This window comes from Zingiber officinale, chromosome 11A (genome assembly GCF_018446385.1).
Source record: "Zingiber officinale cultivar Zhangliang chromosome 11A, Zo_v1.1, whole genome shotgun sequence".
In the NCBI taxonomy this organism is placed as follows: Eukaryota; Viridiplantae; Streptophyta; class Magnoliopsida; order Zingiberales; family Zingiberaceae; genus Zingiber; species Zingiber officinale.
In genome coordinates this window covers 15,414,575-15,436,593 of record NC_056006.1, presented here as the reverse complement: position 1 = coordinate 15,436,593, position 22,019 = coordinate 15,414,575, and positions in this window count along the sequence as shown.

The window sequence follows — 22,019 nt, the reverse complement described above, 5'->3', positions numbered from 1 at the left end:
AAAAATATTTTACTATAATAATACTTCATATGTAATAATTTTAATACACAAATTTTACTCTAATCTATTTAATGTTTGACATTCATTGATCAACATTTTTTTACTTCATATCCTTGTAGCATTTCTTTCAACATTTTTTTTCCTACTTCCTCTGTCGTATTCATGGGAACGTTGCTTGCCTTTGTCCATACTTTCATTGTCCCTTCTTCATTTAAGCCACGTGAATCTACCTAATATTTTTTTTTTCATAATTGTCATCATATATTCAATTTATGCAGATTAATTTTAACCATGATTAATTTCATCTTATAAAAATTTTTCATCAATTATCAAAATAAATAAAGAAGCAGTTGCAGTGAATGACTTAGTCCATTAGTTCATAAAGTTGGGACTTGAACCTTATATATCTAAAAAACTAAGAAACTATTCCGTTGCTGTACTCAAGGATTGAAAAGCATGTTAAAGAGAGGAGAGGATGAATATCATTCATAGTTTTTTTAATTTTTTTTGTAAAACTTGGGAGTACTTAGCCGAAAGTAAAGAAAATAAAACAATGCAAACACAGTTTAGTTTTACTTGGTTTGAAACCTGTGAGTACTCCTATTCCAATGTCTGCGATCATCGATCACTTTTGTTAGACATTTCATTAATAATTCGAATATTACAAGAGAATACAGAATTTAAAGTACAAGTAATAAAAATAAGTATACCGACGACTTTAGAGTAGAAGATTGAGCGTCGTCATTGGAGCAACATTTCCGCGTCGTGAAGAGCTTTTCAAAATAGCATGCAAGCACGGAAGTCGTAGAGAATTAATGTATCAACATGCAGGTTGAGCCTCTTTATAAATGGTAATCCAGGTGCCTCTATACCTTTGAGGCACTTGGACCAGAATGATTTGATCTGAGCTCGTTGCAGCTTATCCACTTCCAGACACCTCAATCCCTTTGAAGCGCCTCAATCGCTAATGTGACGAGCGCTAAGTGGAGCTCCTCTTGGTTGATTCTATCTCATCCCAGAAGGGAATCCAAAGTATCTAGATTTACATCTTTTGGATTTTTTTTTTAAAATTAGTAATCAGTTAATTAAGTTTAGTTTATTTTTTCTTAATTTTATTTAATTTGATCTTAAAATTTAGGAAATCAAGTCTTGTTAGTTAATTTATCCTAAATCTTAGAGAATAAGTTTAGTTGTTTATTTTTTCGTCTAGATTTTTTTTGAGGATTTTGAGAGCTATATAAACGTATACTTAGATAATGTTTAAGACGAGTTATTTTGATATTGAATCAATTGGTTTCTCTTAAGTCACATTATGACCACATCTCTTTTCTGTGTCATCTTGATTTTATAATAGGTTTAAGCCTAATTTAGGCTATTTTTTTTATTACTTCTCTCTTGTTTTCTTGTTAATCCCTCTATAACTTCACACCCCAATATAATAATCTATATATTGCTCAATTTCAGTTGGTATAAGAGCTCATTAAGATCTAATGGAGGTTATCATGGACGTAGGCAGATTCTAAATACGGAAGCCTAACACTATGATCATAATATCCAGGATGTAATGATGATTGAGGATTTAAAGAAGCAAATTGCAGAGTTATTTCAGTGTCTAGCGGTGCAAGATATTGAAAAAAAAGGTAGATCCGCTAGCTTAGCTGCCCCCCTAGTGCCGGCCCCACGGATATGGAGGGAGGTTCATGCAGGTACACAGGCCATAGGCGTATGGTGGGGTAAACCCCAGGTCGTCAGTTCTTGAGAATCGACCTCTGGCCATTATGCCAGAGATACCATACGCCCACCGTCTGTGCTACGCCCTGGGGGCAACGGTGCAAGATCTTGAAGATAGTGAGGTGCATGGTCGAGGTTGTGATAGATAGGTTCTAGCTGAGGATGTCTCACACTGTGATCATAGTGCTCGAGATCTTAATGGTTATAAGTTATGTTATTTTAATTTAAATAAAATTTTTCTTCAGAAATATATAGATGATAAAATCGAAATAGTTGGTGGTCCAATTTATGACGAAGATAAGACTGAGTTAACTAGTGAGTCAATTTATGATGATGAAGAAGTGGATGAATTGATAGGGACTTTTAAATTGAGGAAGAAGCAAAACAAATTCAAGGTTATGACACGGATGGTATCCTTGTTTGCAATATCGAAGAAAAATGCACCACTAAAACTTGTTCGTAATTTTTTCAAAAACAAGATGTGAATGATCAGTGTGACGCAATAGGTTCTAAGGATATCACTGATAGTATAAAAGAGAATGATATGAATATTACAGAAGTCAAACAAATATCTACTATTTTATCCAAATTGGATTCTTTCAACAGTTGTTCTGTAGGAAATAGGAACGTGGGCATGCTCACACCCACTTTCTTTTGGGAAAAGTCCTTTTTACCCCTATGATAATTCTCATTATAAAGGGTGCATCCAAGAGTGGTTCACAGGGTGTGGAAGAACGAGAGGAAGAAGAATATCTGAGGTTACGGGATTTGACTTATGAAATTGCGAAGAGCTTTTCGATTTTGTAATTGCTCTTCCAACAGTAAATCTGAAGATCACATTTTACCGTTGCCGATTGTAGATCTATGGGAGATCGTCGTTAGTGTTAACAGTTTACATTTTAATTTCATGCATTTAGAGTACAACATTGGTATCAGAGCGGTATGCATTCTAAAAGCATGAAATTCTAAAAACAACCCTATGAAATTTGTTGTATGCCTCAACAAACTTGTTTAATGTCGGAGATCATTGAAATCGTGACATAGTTGTGATTTCTGCCATCGTCGGGCACTGGTAGATACCAGTCGTCGCAGAGCTCTCGAGCCATGAAGGAGTAGAGCAAGTCGCTTGTAAATCGCGATTGTGTGTCGCGATTTCCTCTTGAGCCTATGACATTAAAAGTCGCGATAACCACGACCATGTTATGGTTATCTCCAGTGGCCAACGACCCTATTACGACGGAAGGAAATCATCGCCACCGGTTAATGAGGCTGATGGACACGGCCTCACAGGGTTTGTCTCTCGGTGGAGGATTAGACCATTTCCAACCGATACTCTTTTACACCATTTTAGTGTAAAATGAATACCAAAAATTTATACCATTTTTATACAAGTGCCTTTTTTTAAATATAATATATTATAATATTAAATGTATATTTAAAATATTCTTAAATATTATAAATTAATATTATTTAATTTAATTAAATTTATTATGCAAATTTTATATATTATAAATTTATATTAGTTATTAACTTAAATAAGTAATATTTAAAAGTATTTATTATATTACTCAAGATTATAAATATTTAAAAATTTATAATAGTGGTAATTTCATAACAAACACACAATTAAACATTTAAATTTTCAAATTGCATAAATATAAAATACATAATAACCCAGAATACAATTTAAAGTTGTGACAAACACTAAAGTAAACATACATTTAAAATAACTATAATAGCATTGCAATACTAAATAAATCATTATTTAATATTCTGAAAAATCACTTCCTAATAAATAACCGAAATAATCATGAAATTGACTAGAACCATTCAAAGGATCTTGAGATCCTTGTCTTTCTTCTTGAGACGAATTGAATTTAGATCCTTCTTCTTGACATGGAATTGATTGAGATTTTTAGTTTTCAGTCCTCTTTTGTATAACTTGGACTTGTTCATCGCGAATAAATTCACGCATTATCGAATCAGCGATGGTATTTAAATCTTTGAATAAAATTTTATTCTCTTCCTTGAATATAGCAGCATCAGTACTTTGATCCAGCGTTGCAACAAGTTCATCATTTTGTGAAACCATTTTTGTGAGTTATTGTTCATTCTTTCTCTTTAGTTTTGCTTTCTGCACCCCAATGTGTCATTTAGTTGAAATATTACCACTATCAGAATTAGTGATGTTAAGATTAAATGAAGAGACATGTGGAGATGAAGGTGAATAAAAATCTTTCTCGAGATTATATGATTGAGAATAATCATCTTAAGCAGTTTGTCGTACGCTCTTATAGATGTAGTTTTGGCATTGCCACTGTTGAATTTCTCAATACCTTGAAGAATGATCCACACATGTCCAAATTGTTGGTGCAACCTTAGGTCAAGGTTGACCTGGTTGACCAGACTCGAGTTGACTTGACTCGAGTTGTGTTTTGATGTTTGGCGAGTTATGTTTGACAATGTTTGACGTGAACAGAAAAGTTGTATCTTGATGTTTTACAAGGATACAAGCTTGGGAGATTGTGGGTGCAACCCGTGGTCAAGGTTGACCTGGTTGACCCTAGGTGAGTTGACCTGACTCGGAAAAGTCCAAGCAGGGAGCTTGGCACAGGAAAAGTCCAAGCAGGGAGCTTGGCATGGGAAAAGTCCAAGCAGGGAGTTTGGCATGGTGAAAAGTCCAAGAAGGGAGTTTGGCATGGTGAAAAGTCCAAGCAGGGAGCTTGGCACGGGAAAAGTCCAAGTATGGAGACTTGGCACGGAGAAATCCAAGTATGGAAGCTTGGCACATGGGAAGTCGGAGAGGGCTCGGTAGCTCGTTCTCCGGACCGGGTCGAGAGGGCTCGGAGCTCTCGGACCGGATGGAAGTCGGAGAGGGCTCTGTAGCTCATTCCCGAACGTGGTCGAGAGGGCTCTGCACTGCTCTGGACCGGATGTGAAAGTCCCGTGAGTGAAGCCAGAGTGATAAGTCCCGTGAGTGAAGCCGGGGAAAGTCCCGTGAGTGAAGCCGCAAAGGAAAGTCCTGGTGAGTGAAGCTGGCGGTTGGAAAGTCCCGTGAGTGAAGCCAGATGGAAAACCCCGGTGAGGGAAGCTGTAAAAGTCCTAGTGAGTGAAGCTAGGTAAAGTCCCGGTGAGTGAGGCACAGGAAAAATCCAGATGGATCAAGGGTGATCGGACATCTGGTGTTGGAAAGACCAAGTGGGTCAAAGGGATTGACCGGAAACTTGGTGGGGGATCTTAGCAGGTCAAGGGAGTGACCGGATGCTAAGCATGATGTATCAACAGGTCAAGATTGACCGGATGGTGGTTTGGAAGGCTTGGGACTTGGTTTGGGCAAAAACCAAGCTCTGGATCAATCAGTGGATCGATCCAGTGATACACTGGGTATCTGGATCGGTCTGGTGACCGATTAGTAACCAAACAAGAGCTCATCGAGATATCTCGATCGGCCTGCACCGATCAGGAAACAACGATCGAAGGGGAGAAAAAGGAAGGACATGCATGCCGATCGGTCCTCGACCGATCGAGCTCGATCGGTCCCCGGACCGATCTTCCTGGACCGATCAGGATATGTCCTGATCGGTCCAGGTATATCCGTTGAGAGACAACGGCTATCTCCGTCTTCTTCGCTGTCTTCTTTGCAGTGTAGGTTATAAAAGGAGATCTTGTACTCCTATTCTTGCTGGTGCAAGAAAGATTGTGGCGAGGTTTCTCCACCCAGAAGGAGTATATATATTAGCCGGTTCTCCGGGGACTCATCCACCGACGGATTGATAGGCTTCGTCCACCTTACGGACAAGCCGAGGAGTAGGAGTATATCTCCGAACCTTGTTACATCGACGCGTATTGAGGTTTGATTTCTCCGCTTTCGTTTCTACGGTTTCATTTCCGCTGCGCTAACCATAATTGTAGGAAGAAACGCGAAGAATTTGGGGCGGCTATTCACACCCCCCCTCTCTAGCCGCGGCCGTCGATCCTAACAAGTGGTATCAGAGCAAGGTCGCTCTTCGCCGGATTAACACCCGAGGGAGCACAAGCTAGAGATGGATCAACTCGGAGAAGACATCACAATTCCACCTTTCTATGACTGCGACGACTTCGCGTATTGGAAGGTAATAATGAGGTATTTTCTTATGACTAACCTTGAAAATTGGAGTTGTGTTCAATTAGGTTTCAAGCCTCCAATGGATAAGGAAGGAAAACCACTCGAGAAGAAGAAGTGGACAAGGGAACAAATCCACCATTCCACAATCAACGATGAGGTAATGAAAGTATTTGAATTCTCATTACCTAATGACATTCTATGTAAGATAGGTGGATACAACAATGCCAAGGAGTTGTGGAACAACTTGGCTAAGTTCCATGAGGGGAACTCCACTTCAAGCCATGAAGAGGAGTCAAGTGAGCCAAGGAGTTCACATCATGGAGGGATGAATTTAGAAGTTGAGGGCTACTCAACATCTAAAGAAGAAGAGGAGGAGAGTTCCTCTTCAAGTTCGGAGCAAGGAGAAGAAGAAGCTTCTACCTCTGGAAGGGATGAAAGAGAGAGCTTACATCCCACCTCAACCCTAGGTAACTCAAGCAATTTAAGTTCTAGTAAATTGCATATATTATGCTTTGAGTGTAGGGAACTTGGACATTACAAGAGTAAATGCCCAAAGAGGGTTAGGAAGACTCCACCGGCGCTAAAGATCAAGGAAGCCGGAGTCCCGATACGCAAGAGCAAGGAGCACGTGGTGTGCTTCCAATGCAAGCGAAGGGAACATTATCGGAGCCAATGTCCGAGGGGGAGGCAACCTCACAAGGACAAGAAGACGAGCACATCGATAGGGGGAGCTAAGGCAAACCCTAAGGTAATCTCTAAGGCACATTATTGCAATAATAATAAGACACATGCTAGTAGCCTTATTGCTATTGTTAATAATGGTAAGCATGATAACATTAGAAATCGATACACATGCTTAGGTGCCAAACATGTGAGCCTAGATAAGGATAACACTAGGAAAGCCAACCCTAGAATTAACCCATCTAAGGCTAAGGAAAACCTAGGTAGGAATCCCAAATCAACTAGACACATGCCTAGGAATGCCTCAAAGAAAAATGACAAATCAAGTCTTGAGGTATTAAAGAAGGAAAATCAAGTCATGAGGTCAAGACTTGACATGTTAGAAAAGACCCTTAAAAATTTAGAAAAGTCAAATATAGGGTCTAAGGGGCAAAAACCAAAGCCCAAGGACATGAAAGGTTTGGGTCACAAACCTAAGTCCCAAGTGGTCAAGCCCACTTATCACAATGTTCCATTAGATTATGGAACAAAATCTAGGGCAAGGAAGACCATCACCAAGGTCACAAGGGGAGTCACCCCTAGAGTTGATCTTGATGAGTCCCAAATGACCAAGGCTTCAAAGCCTAGGAGGGTCATTAGAAGGGTTGCTAGGGAAGTCATCCCTAGTGAATACTTAGTGAACCCAATGAGCTCCAATAGGTATTGGGTTCCTAGGAGCGTGATTTCATCACGCTAGATTAGTTAGGGTGTGCCAACCTTACTTGAATAGGTAGTTAACCTAATCATGGCAAAAGGTGGCACTTTAGGATTTTTCAAGGTATAATCAAGCCTTGAAAATGAAATTAAGAATTATTCCTAAGGTGATTAGAATGTGACAATCAAATTTGAGGAGTTTTCTAGAGTCAATCTAATTGGCACATAGTGATCTAAAAATCTTTGGTATAAGATGCTAGGTCTATTACACTTAGGAATATAGAACCTATGGCAAAATGATCAAAATTATCAAAAATGACAATTAAGGCTAGAATTAGGTATTTTCTATACCTTTATATATTATTTGCCATGTATTATTTGCCATATGCCATGTCATGACATCATATTTATTTTATGATCATTTAAAATGTCATGATAATGCTTAGGTTAGTTAAATGTCATGCTTTATTTAAGTTTCATACTTTATGCCATGACATCATGACATTGGCACATGTTTCCATTTATGATACAATTATATGCCATGTCATCATCTTGTGCATTAATGATCAATGAAATTGATTTAAGGACTAAAACACAATTTGATATGAAGATCAAATTGTTATTTAGAAAAATGCATGAGAACTTAGATTAAGCTAACCTAAACTCATATCTCACGTCAAAATTGACTTGGATGTGTTTGATACACCTTAGATGTGTGTGAGATATTAGGATTGTGAGTTAGGATCAAGGTGCATAGTTCTTGTACCTAGATGAGCCTAATTCTAATTGGGGATCATAGGGAAAGCTTGTGTACAAGTCATGTACATTTAGCCCTAAGATTGTGGTCCCAAATTAAAGGGTTTAAAATCATTTTAAAATTGATTTGAAAAACTTTGATGAAGCTTTTCTAGTGATAGCTCTCATCATTGAGCAAAGTGATACAAAGATGAGTTAACTTTGAGTTATTTCAAAGACTTTTGAACTTTGTATCAAGATTGAAAAATGGAAGATATTTTCATAGAAAACTATTTTTCCTTGATAGTATATGTTATAAGGAATGTATCCTCAAAGTTTTATAATTTCTGGAATTTTCTGAAATTTTGTAGGGGTTTCTGAATTTCGGAAGGAAATTCAGAAACTGATATCAGAGGTTGTGGATTGATCAGAAGGGAGTCTGATCGGTCCAGGCAGTTGTGGATCGATCACTGTGACCGATCCAGGGAAGACCTGATCGGTCTGGTGACCGATCAGGGCGTGCCAGTTTCGACTGTGCTGTCTGAAATTTCTGAAATTTCAGCAATGAAGTTGGTGTTTTGGATTTCTAAAGGGTTGAAACTCTCCAAGACATTGTTGGTGCAATGGTCAAGGGAGAGTTGACCTTTAGGGGGAATTTTACCTATTAGTCAAGGGGAGTTGACTTTTAGGGGGAGTTTTTACTCCTAAAGACTTGAGTGATATGGGATTATCACTAAGTTAATTGTTGACCTTAGTATCAAGGGGGAAATTAAGGGTTTCAATGAAATGTATGAGACCTTCATTAGAAAGAAACTCTTGACTTTGATTCACTCTTTTTGATGTGTGTCAAAAAGGGGGAGAGTGTAGGTTTGGGGAGAATGTTCAAGGAAGAACATTAGAAAACCTAAGTTTGATTATGAGTTTTGTCAAACATCAAAAAGGGGGAGATTGTTGGTGCAACCTTAGGTCAAGGTTGACCTGGTTGACCAGACTCGAGTTGACTTGACTCGAGTTGTGTTTTGATGTTTGACGAGTTATGTTTGACAATGTTTGACGTGAACAGAAAAGTTGTATCTTGATGTTTTACAAGGATACAAGGTTGGGAGATTGTGGGTGCAACCCGTGGTCAAGGTTGACCTGGTTGACCCGAGGTGAGTTGACCTGACTCGGAAAAGTCCAAGCAGGGAGCTTGGCACGGGAAAAGTCCAAGCAGGGAGCTTGGCATGGGAAAAGTCCAAGCAGGGAGTTTGGCATGGTGAAAAGTCCAAGAAGGGAGTTTGGCATGGTGAAAAGTCCAAGCAGGGAGCTTGGCACGGGAAAAGTCCAAGTATGGAGACTTGGCAAGGAGAAATCCAAGTATGGAAGCTTGGCACATGGGAAGTCGGAGAGGGCTCGGTAGCTCGTTCTCCGGACTGTGGTCAGAGAGGGCTCGGGAGCTCGTTCTCTGGACCGGATGGAAGTCGGAGAGGGCTCAGCCTGCTCTCGAACTGTGGTCGAGAGGGCCTCGGAGCCTCGCTCTCGGACCGGATATGGAAAGTCCCGTGAGTGAAGCCAGCAGACGGATAAGTCCCGGTGAGTGAAGCTGGTGGGAAAGTCTTGTGAGTGAAGCCAAGTGGGAAAGTCCCGTGAGTGAAGCCAGGCAAGGAAAGTCCCGGTGAGTGAAGCTGTGTAGTGGGAAAGTCAGTGAAGTGAGGCAGGTGAAAGTCCCGTGAGTGAAGCCGGCAGATGGAAAATGAAGCCAGGAAGGTAAAAGTCCTAGTGAGTGAAGCTAGGTAAAGTCCCGGTGAGTGAGGCAAGGAAAATCCGGATGGATCAAGGGTGATCGGACATCCGGTGTTGAAAACCAAGTGGGTCAAAGGGATTGACCGGACACTGGTGGGATCTTAGCAGGTCAAGGGAGTGACCGGATGCTAAGCATGATGTACCAACAGTCAAGATTGACCGGATGGTGGTTTGAAGGCTTGGGACTTGGTTTGGGCAAAATCCAAGCCGGATCGATCGCTGGATCGATCCGCTGATACATGGTATCTCGATCGTCCGTGACCGATCAAGAATCAAACAAGAGCTCATCGAAGTTATCTCGATCGGTCTGCACCGATCGGAAACAACGATCGAAGGGAGAAAAGGAAGGATGATGCCGATCGGTCCCTGGACCGATCGGAAGCTCGATCGGTCCCCGTGACCGATCGAGTTTTCGACCGATCGATATATCCCGATCGGTCCGTATATCCGCTGAGAGACAACGCCATCTCCGCCTTCTTCACTGCCTTCTTTGCAAAGCAGTTATAAAAGGAGATCAAGGGCTTCTACAGTCTTCTTCTTCCTCTCCTCACCGCTACCTCTTGCTTCAGAAGAGCTTGCTGTTCGAGCTTTGAGCTCTTCTTAGTCAAGCGTGAGCTTCCTACCGGGTCTCCAACGCTTGTCAGATGGCCCGTGAAGTTGCCGCTCATCAATGTACGAGAAGGCAAGATTGTTTGTTTTTACATTCATATTGTTGCTTCTTCTTGTGTATTCTTGTACTCCTATTCTTGCTGGTGCAAGAAAGATTGTGGCGAGGTTTCTCCACCCAGAAGGAGTATATATATTAGCCGGTTCTCCGGGGACTCATCCACCGACGGATTGATAGGCTTCGTCCACCTTACGGACACGCCGAGGAGTAGGAGTATATCTCCGAACCTCGTTACATCGACGCGTATTGAGGTTTGATTTCTCCGCTTTCGTTTCTACTGTTTCATTTTCGCTGCGCTAACCATAATTGTAGGAAGAAACGCGAAGAATTTGGGGCGGCTATTCACACCCCCCCTCTCTAGCCGCGACCGTCGATCCTAACACAAATTTGAAGCCCTTTGAGTAATTAGGGTCTTGTACTAATAACATTTGAGCATGATTTATCTGTAAGAAAATAATACAATTATGAAATAAAATTAATAACTAAATTAGATATTGATTACAAAATTGATATACCCTACAAAATAAATAATGATAACAACTTACAATATCTTCCTCTGATGCTCCACTTAGATTCAATTCTTCGATTTGTCGTATGTAACCCTTCAATTTGGAAACAGTAATAGTGATAGTATTCATTCTTTTTTGTAATGATCTTCTAGGTCGCTCTGAATTTTTGAAATTTGGATCTAGATTATACTCCATCTCAACTCTTGCCTAAAATTGATCATCTTTTAGTTGATTCATATGATTAGATTTTGAGAAATATGAAGGTAAATATGACATAAATATTTATCTTCTTCAACTGAGTAGGATGATGAATGAGAATTCGAACTCATTTTTTTTTCAAGAGTAAAGGTGCATTGTGATGACCATGTCTAGTATCCCATTATATAGGAAAAAAAGTATGTGCATTGTATAAGATTTGTGTGTGCATTGTGATGTCCTGTCACTTGTAAAAATAATAATGTTGTGTGTGCATTGTGATGTCCTATCTCCTGAAATAATAATAATGGTGTATGCATTGTGATATCTCGTCGCCTACAAAAATAATAATGTTATGTGTGCATTGTGTAGGACCCTTGGCAACTGGCTAAAGAGGGGTGAATTAGCCTGCACAATAAAAAAAATCTTTCTCGAACTTTTATAGCTTTAATAAATCTAACACTTACATAAAAAATAAAAGACTAATTAAAGAAAGGAAGATGCTACAATTTTTACTTGGTTACAACAGTGAAGGTTGTTAATCCAAGACTCTAAAGCACTAATCAAATTCTCCTTTAGGTGTAGGCAGAGAAGCCTCTTACAGCAGTTGAAGTACTCAATTACAAAGCTAGACTGAATCAGAATCGATTACAAGTATTCTATCTTAGCTTTTGGGACCAGGGCTATATTTATAGCCTTGGTCAAGGCGCCTGGAAGGGTTCCAGGTGCCTGGGGGGATAAACTTTGATCCCATCACAACGAAACTTGACATGTTGCTTTCCGGATAAAATCCTGCTTCAGGTGCCTGGAAGGGTTTCGGGCACCTGGACCAGGTATGGGCCTTGGATTTGAAAAGTCAACATTTTGTTGACTTTTTGTCCCGGCCTTCTGCTCCAGTTCCGTTCGCATTGGTCTGGATCTTCTGCTTCGGCTCCACTCGCTTAGGTGATTTCGGCCATCTGGATAGGGCTCACCTAAACCCATTCTTCGGTCTTCGAGCAAACTTTCGCTTCGGCTTCTCGTCCCTCGGAAACGCCGCGACCTCCTTCTCGTCCGCCCATGTACTCTTCCGCAGCACCTCGTATCTCGGACACACCAAGCCCGTCGACTCTCTCTCGTGCCGTCCTTCTAGCTAGCTGCGTCTTTCGCTCGACTTTCTGTGCTCCTAAGTTTCTGCACACTTAGACACAGGGGTTAAATACCAACAAAACCTAACTTTGCTTGGTTGATCACATTAAAATTACCACAGGATACTTACAATCTCCCCCTTTTTTATATGAGCAAATTCAAGTTAAGTTAGAGTAAATCTCAAAAATAATAGTTATAAAAATAATAATTATAAAATTGACAAAATTAAAAACATTTTATAAAATTATACTACCCTCCCCCTAGGTTTAATCTTCACTACTCTCCCTTTTGATTACATTAAAAATGAGGTACTTTAAAAATACTATTTAAAAAAAGTCTAAGGGAAAAATTCTAGAAAAATATTAAAGTTTAAGCTTGAAAAATCTGTTTTTTATTAAAAAAAATTAACATATGGCAAAAAAAAAAAATTCATATAAAGTAAAAATTTTGTTTAATAATTTAAAAATTTTAACATTTAGAAAAATTTAAATTTTTTTCATAAAGTTATTTTTTTGAAAAAATTAATTTCTAACAAAATATTTGGCAATTGAAAGTATTTTTATAACAACTAAATGTTTAACAGTTAGTCAATTAAATACTTATTTCAATAATTAACTTCCAGGTTATGGCGAGACACTAGGCTTTTTTGGTTATTGGAACAACAACCATTTTTAGATAAAATCTTTTAAAGAAATTAAATATTTAATTTTCTATCTGAAAGTCCTAGGTAAAAAAAAATCAATTTCAACATGATTTTGGAACCAAAAATAGATTACTTCCTATAGGATTAATTAAATATTTCTTAGGAATATATTTTTATGATATTTTCCTAATTTAACCCTTGTGGTATTTAAAGTACCAATTTAATCCATTGTATTTTCTAACATGTTGAATATGTGAGCATGCATGAGTTTTTAAAATTTCTATTTCCTTTTTTAATTTTTTATTTACAATTTTTCTTTGTAGAAATCTTCTAATCAACAAGAATCAGCTAATGTTGATTTTAATTCCTTATTTTCTTTTTCTAACTTACAATAATTTTTTGATAATATTTTTACAAATTGAAATAATTTGTCAGGAGGAAGAGACCGTACTTGACTTACCTTGTCGATCCTATAATCTGAAGCTCCCCCTGAAGTGTTATTTTCTTCCGATGTCGCTCCCCCTTCATCTATGCTCTCAATGCTCATTTCAAACGAACTTGCTTTGTCTTCATCTTCTTGGTGACTTGCCACTAGCACAAGTTCGACGATTGCTTCTATCTCTGATTCGGACGACGTTTCGTCCCACGTTGCCTTTAGAGTTTTATACTTGTTATGGGCTGCCTTCTTATTCTTTTGCTTGCCCATGTCCTTGCTCTTTAATTTTGGGTAGTTATTTTATTGGTTCAATGTCCCCTAGGTTAGGTTGACCAGGTTGACTAGGTTGACTAAGCTTGAGTTGGCTCAACTTGAGTTTTGATATTTGGGTTTCGATGTTTGACAATACATGGATATTGCAAATGCAATTGTCCGATTGTAGAGATTATTGATACAATTCTCCTTTGGTCAAGGATTGACTAGTTTGATGTAAAGAAGAGTCAAGTAGGTTAAGGTTGATCGGATACTTGATAGGGAAAGTTCTAACTGGAGGTAGGCAGTTGGAAATCCTAGTGAGTGAAGCCAAGTGAAATACCTAGTGAGAGAAGCTAGGTAGTTGACAAATCCTGGTGAGTGAAGCCAGGTGAAAGACCTAGTGAGTGAAGCTAGGTAGGTGAAAGTCCCGATGAGTGAAGCCGGGCAATGGGAAAATCCTGGTGAGTGAAGCCAGGTAAAAACCCTAGTGAGTGAAGCTAGGTGAAAGTCTTGGTGAGTGAAGCCAGATAGATGGAAAGTCTTGGTGAGTGAATCTAGGCAGATGGAAAAACCTGGTGAGTGAAGCCAGACACGTGGAGATCCAGGTGAGTCAAGGTTGATCGGAAACTTGGTGTTGGGAAGCCTAAGTAGGTCAAAGGACTGACTAGATACTTGGCACGAGGAAATCCAGATGGGTCAAGGGTGACCGGACATCTGGTGGAAGTCCAAGTGGGTCATGGATGACCAGACACTTGGCACGAGATGGTAAGTCCAAGTGGGTTAAGGTTGACCGGATACTTGGCACGAGGAGAAAAGTCCAAGTGGGTCAAAGGATTGACCGGACACTTGGTGAAGAAGTCCTAGCAGGTCAAGGTTGACCGAATGCTAGGCACGAGGAGTTCCAAGAGGTCACGGTTGATCAGATATTGGAATTGGGGACCCTAGACTAGAGTTAAGCAAGTCAAAGGGAAGTCAATCGATCAACTGATCGATTGAATTGTGGTTCAATCGATCTGCTGATCGATTGAAGGTGTGCTGCGAAGAAGGCTAGCCCAATCAATCGACCGATCGATTGAGAAATGAAATCGCGAGCATAGAATGCTCCCCAATCGATCGACCAATCGATCGGGCTCCCTAATCGATCGATCGATCGATTGGGCTCCCTAATCGATTGGGGCAAGTTTTCTTGCGCAGATGCAAGAGCACAGAAGAATGCTAAATTGATCAACCGATTGATTCAGCCTCCCTAATCGATCAGCTGATCGATTGGGATGTGACCGTTGCACAGGTAATGTGTCTGACGTGGCAATCGATTGGGAGCATGCTTAATCGATTGGGAGCCCTAGAAGTGTGAAGTATATAGCCGTTGGTGAGCTTCTTCTCCGCAATGCTTCTTCCCCGATCTGATTGCGATTCTCTTCGACACTCACCGCTGGACTTTGAGCTTAGAAGAGAAGTGCTGTTGCACTTTCCAAAGGGTCCAAAGGCGATCTACATCAATAAGATTAAGCAAAAGAAGGTTTTTATTTATACACTTGTGTATTTTCTTCTTGTTTGAGTGTATCTTGTTACGTGAGTCTTGTACGAGATTTTTCCACCTCTGGTAGTTACCGAGAAGGAGTGTTTTCTTAGTGGAGAGTGCTTGTGTGTGTGGATCCTTGAATTAGTCATCTCATCTTGAGGTGGATACCAAGTAAATCCTCTTGTTAGCATTGTGAATGTTTGCTTCTAGTTCTTTTCCGCTGCACATCATCACAAAGCATCAAGACAACAAACGCGACGAGCTATTCACCCCCCTCTAGCTACAAATTAACTCTAACAAGTGGTATCAGAGTGAGGTCGCTCTTCACCGGAATCATCGTCGGAAGGGGCAACGAGCTAGAGGGAGAAGAAGTTGAAGAAAATTTCAACAATTCAAAGACTTCAAAGGCTCAACTTCAAATGGAATTCTAAGATGGACTTGGATTCGCCACAAGGGTGCCTCCATCATTCATATCAATGAGCTTCGATTCTTGGAAATGAAGGATCGAAAATTTCTTCATGATGGAGATAGAGCAATAGTTTGCTTTAATGGAAGGCTTTGAAGCTCCAAAAGATTCAAAGAGAGAAATTATCAAGAAAAGCAAATGGAGTAAGGAGCAAACTTAAAGGTGCGAGGTGAACGACAAGGTAACCAAATTATTGGTTAGTCTATTGTCAAGCACAATCATTTACAAAATTGGAGAATACAAGGATGCAAATGAACTGTAGAGCAAATTGGCCAAGCTTCATGAAGAACCCTCCACTGCATTAAACCAAGAGAATCCAAAGAGGGTGACTCATTGGAGCAAGACCAAGAGGAAGAGGAATCCGAAGTTGAGAGATGCTCAACTTCTGAAAAAGAAGTCCAAGAAGCTTCATACTCAAAGGAATGCAAAGAAAAAGACAAGGAGGGAGCATACTCCTTGTTTCATATACACAAGGATGATGATGAAGATAAAGCCTCTACCTCTAGGATTCAGGGGGAGTGTAGATTATTGACATCGGAGCAAGAAGAGGCTTCACTTCTGGATCAAGTGAAGAAGAAGAGGATGAGGCAATCTCCACAAGTCAAGCGAAATTAATTGGAGGATCGAGTGCCATCACTACACGTAAAGGTACAATTAGTTCAATTAATAATAAAAATTATATTATATGCTTTGAGTGTAGAGAACATGGGTACTACAAGAGTAAGTGCCCTAAATTGGCCAAGAAGAAGGGCCAAGTGACACCTAAGGGCAAAGAGAAGCCCAAGGAGACCGCCTCCACAATAAAGAAGAGCAAGGAGCACATTGTGTACTTTTCTTGCAACCAAAAAGGACATTATCGGAGCCAATGTCCAAAGGGGAAGAAATCGGTCAAGCCTAAAGGAGGAAGCACAAGTCAAGGGGGAGCTTCCAAGGTAAAACTCAAGATATCATTTATTGAGCCTATCCATTTAAATCATGGTAAAAAGTATGCTAGTTCTAACTTATATCATTTTAATGCTATTTACCATAAAAATAGGAGGCATGATAGTGTTAAAGGAAATCATGTGGCCTATCATGCTAAAATTACAACTCTTAAGGCTAGGAAAAGGTAGATAAACTAGGCAATAACTCTAAGGATTTTAATTATAGGACTAAAAATAAAAATACTCATGAAAATCAAGAAAAATCCAAATATAAGGATTTAAGGTTGGAAAACCAAGCCTTGAGGTCAATGCTTGATAAAATAGAAGAGACCCTAAATAAAATAAAAAATATTATTAAGGGTCAAAATGAGTATAACCTAGGGATAATTAGATAAGAATCATCCAATGATAGGAGGGGTTTAGGATACAAACCTAAAACCAAAATGGATGAAGCCTCTTATCATAGGGTTCCATATAATTATAGAACTAACTCTAGGTCTAGGGGTCAAGTCAAAGATACAAGGGAAGTTATCCCTAGAAGTATTTTTGCCAAGACAAATGTGACTAAGACTTCTAAGAAGTTAAAGAAAGTCACTAAGAAGGTCATAAAGGAAACTATCCCTATAGTTGACCTAGAGGAAGTGACTAAGGCTTCTAAGAAGCCTAGAACGGTCATTAGGAAGGTATCTAGGGAAGTTATCTCTAGTGAATACCTTGAACATCCAAGGAGTACCAATAGGTGTTGGGTTCCTAGGAGTATATTCTCTACACCCTAGAGGGTTAGAGAGTGTCAACTCAAATTGGAAGGGTGGTTAACTCAATCTTGATGTAGTTAGTACTTGGAGAGCATTTTCAAGATTTTTGTAAATCATTGAAAATTGTTGGTCCCTTTGGAGGCCGGCAAGAGGGGAGGGGTAAATTGCCCTACAAAATAAAACTCGAACCTTTCTCGGATTTCAACTATATAATGAACACTTGTAATAAATAAATAAAAGAGACTAAGTAAAGAAAAGCAGACACCAGAGTTTTACTTGGTTTGCAATCAGGGGATTGCTAATCCAAGGAATGTAAGCGCACTATCTGATTCTCCTCTGGGCGGAGTAGCCTCTTTACAACGTTGACAGCACAAATGAAAAGAACAGAATTGAAAGCACAGAAGGAATTGATTACAAGTTCGTTGTACTGAATGTACGGATCAGTACTTTATTTATAGTACTGGTCCGGGCACCCCCGGGGGGATAAATTTTATCCCCCAATGGTCAGCTCGCGATCGCCCGATCCGTCAACATGAACCCCGGCGCCTGCAATGGTTCCGGCGCCGAGGTCCGGCGCCTGAATTGATCCGTGCCCGGACTGCCAAGTCAACAAAGTTGACTCGGTCCGTGCTCTGCTCCGGTTCACTCGTCTCGCCTCGCCTTGGTCCGGGTCTGTTCACTCCGGCTCCGCTGGTTTGGGTGATCTCGGCCTTCCAGAATAGGGCTCACCCGAACCCATGTTCCGGCCTTCTCCTCGAGCAGCCTTCCTTCCCGGTTTCTCGTCCCTCGAGCGTCGCGCACGCTCTTCTCGTCCACCGGTGTACTCTTCCACGGACATCTCGTCCCTCGAGCGCACTGAGCCCGTCGACTCTCTCCCGTGCCGTCCTTCTCGCTAGCCACGTCTTCCGCTCGACTTCCTGTGTTCCTAAGCTCCTGCACACTTAGACACAAGGGTTAAACAAACGCAGGACCTAACTTAGCTTGTTTGATCACATCAAAACACCTTGGGGTTCCAACAATCTCCCCCTTTTTGATGTGAGCAACCCAAGTTAAGTTAGGGTAACCATATGCAATAAAAACGATTTATATTCCAATAAGTCCAAATATTTTTCAATTGAAAAATTATAGTACCTCCCCCTAGACTTAACATAGTTCTCCCCCTTTGATCACATAAAAATTGGGGTTATTAATAAGTCTAAGGTAAATTCAAACAAAAACTTTAAGTGTAAAATATTTAATAATGTCTAAGTAAAATTCAATTTAAAGACACTCTTCAGAATTTTTCTTTCGAGAAAAAAAAATTAAGTAAAACATTTTTCAGATAAAACAGTCATAAGTGTTAAAAAAAAATTAAGTTAAAACTGAAGCTCTAGGGATAAGTCAAAACTTTTGTGGTTTGTAAGGTGTAAGGTGTAAAAATTTATCAATTTCTAAATTCCGCTTCCACTTCGCAACTCCCTTGGTATCAGAGCTTGTCATACTCTAATTCTTTAAGCCTGTTGGTATTATGCAACCTTGAAGATCAAAAGGACAGATCCTAACTTGACGAAGAAAGGCATGGAGGCCTGAAGAAGTCAAGGGCACATCTGTATGAGATTCTCCGGGAAGGAACTACCCTCGCCTGAAGAACAAGAGTCCCTGTAAGTTCTGATAAATTTATGAGCACCTTTGTTACTGCAAGAAATACTATTTCTTATCGGGAAGCTATTTCAGCCACTGAATCTATAGAAACCCCTTCTATTGGTTTTGCCAAACCAAGTGATTTTCAAGGTATAACGCCTGGAATCGCTGCTATTATTAAGCAAAACAATACCAAAATCCATTTGCTTACCCAAATATCTTAAACCTTAAGGGAAATCCAACAAGAGCTTCGGAAACAAAACACTCCACACACTCCTCTCCCACAAGACTTAATTTCTAAACTTCAAAACCTATCTCTTGGCCCTTCTAAACCCAAGGAGAAGCCAAGAAAGTTAAGAGTGTTCAAGGATCCATATAAAATCCTAAGACAGGAGTAGGAAAAATTAAAAGGTACATGGCTGCCACCAGAACTGAACAACAGGTAGCTACTACACCACTATTTGAAGATCAAATAAGAAGCTACAGAAGGAATCAGCGACGCCTTTATAACACTCAACAAGCAGCAAGAAGAATTGGGCGTCAACTTACTGGTGGAGGAACAACAAGATATACCCTTGAACAACAACTGGAACCAGAAGCCCAGTTACAACTTTCAATGCAAGAGCGAGCATCCATAGTACCTGCAGAGGTACTATATCATTCCAGAAGAGATGACGCACATCATCGGATTTATGTGCATAGATCAGAAGAAGCAATACTGGTAACAGATAATCACCAGGTTGATAGAAACTTCATTCAAGAAGAAAGCTTTGCTCATTTACAAAGGAGCCGCATGCAATACATCCACCTGGGTGTGCTCCAGGTACGTATTCAAATCCTACACAGGCAATATGAAGGAACCATGGCACTAGTAGTCTTTAGGGACAACCGATGGCAAGGAGACCAAGCTATCCTAGCAACAATGGAGGTAGATTTGACACGAGGAAGTCAAATGATCTATGTAATCCCAGAAGTTATGATGACTATTGGGGATTTCTACAGAAATATTCAGATTTCCATCCTTACAAGAGGATATGAAGCTTGGCAAAATAGCGAAGCTAATCTGCTAATTACCAGAGGTATGGTAGGAAGGCTTTCTAACACACCTAATGTTGGATTTGCCTATGAAGTGCAGGGAGTTGTGGATTATCTAACCTCTCATGGCGTAAATGCTCTCCCTGGACGAAGATTGTCAACAAGAAGTTTACAAGGATTAAATTGGGTAATAAACCCAACTCAAATTTCAATACCAATGCAACCCGTGGAGGTAAATAGCCAAACCATGATGGACGGAAGAATTTCACTTAGCTTCAACAACTATACTGCTGCCACAACACCAGAACAACCAAAATACAATGACAAAGATGAAGAAATACTAGCAGTCTGGATTGAAACAAAACCAGGAGTCCATGTCTATTATGATGGGGAAGCTGAGAATTACTATGAAGAGCAAAAATTGAAGTATAAGACAGGAAGATGGGATACTCTCGGCTAACCTAGTGGAAAATTTGACTACTATGTCAATTATGATATCCCAGAAATTCCTTCTTTTCCAGAAATCCCTCCTACTGGATGGGAAGATGAAGTTGATGAAACAAATAACTCACAAAAGGAAGAATCTATAGCCGCAAGTGAAAGGTATTCTTCAACAACTGAACCCCATATTCTCATAAATAAAATTTCTCCAAATGCAGTGACACCTTCAAGACAATCAGAGGGATCAGCAGGATTAGATATCTCAGCAAGTCATGCAGCAGTTATAGAACCCAATGGCCGAGATTTAATCCATACAGGCCTACGAATTGAAATCCCATATGGATACTATGGGAGATTAGCATCAAGATCAGGCCTGGCTTGGAAAACTGGAATTGAAGTCGGGGCTAGAGTCATTGACTCTGATTACAGAGGGGAAGTTCAGGTACTTCTATTTAATCGAACTAACCTCCCGATTTATATTTTTCCACAGCAGAAGATAGCACAGCTAATACTTGAAAAAATAGCTATCCCGGAGGTTTATGAAGTTCCTCATCTTAGTCACACCGAAAGAGGAAACAAAGGGTTCGGATCAACTGAAGCCCAAAATCAGAAAACTTTAACCCCAGAAAAGAACCCTATTTCACAAGATCCACGGTATTTTACTTCACAAGATATATTTGCCCTCTTAATGCCCAAGGAAACAACAGCAGTCCTTGTTCAAGATGATTCATTCCAAAGTAATTTTGAGCAAGACCATACAGTGGATACAAGCCCAGGGGCCGCTGTACCACGGTCCATGGACCCTATTCTTAATTATCAGGACCTTGATGATTCTTATTTGGACTATATACAATATTTATCAACCCTCAGCGGGCAGCAACCACCACAATGGGATAGTTCTCCTAATTCTGACAACGACTGGACCAACCCATTTGCGAGCAAAGGTGGTGGGAGGCAAGAGGTATTTATTCAATTAAACCCTCAAGAATGCGACAAATTTATTGAACTAGTCGCTGCCAATGTAGAGATGGAGTATCCTTGTTTAAGAAGGTTAGTGGAAGAAGTTTCACCAGCCACAGAGCAAATTTATTCCACTAGTACTGTGATATCCCCATATCGCCCCCTTACAGACACGGCTATGGGTCCCCCAGGATACCCCCCAGCTGATGACCTGACAAGAAATCCTCCGGCTTTCCAACCTATTTATGAACAGCAGCCACCAAAAGCTAAATTCAAGGGAGGAATGAATAATGAGTTATGGACTCTACCCTCTGCACAGCAGCAAAGCGGTGCATTATTCGTAATCCCAGAACAACTAAATCTTTTTGATGATGCTTTCTCAAGATGGGAATCTATAACAAAAAATTTTATAGCATCACAATCATTTTCAGATGCAAAGGAGAAGGTTGAATTTATTGAGAACCTCTTGGGTGAAATAGAAAAAATTACGTGGGTCCAATGGCGGATGACATATGCAACAGAATATGATGCTTTGATAACAATTAGTGAAGGCCGAGAAGGAACTCAAAATGTGTTGTCTCAGATGAGAAGAGTATTTTCAGCAGAAGACCCAACCCAAGGATCCACCGAAATACAAAATTCTGCTTATAGGGATCTTGAAAAACTCTCCTGTGACAGTGTGAAGAATATAATTCAGTACATCAATGACTACATGAGATTAGCTGCTAAAACGGGAC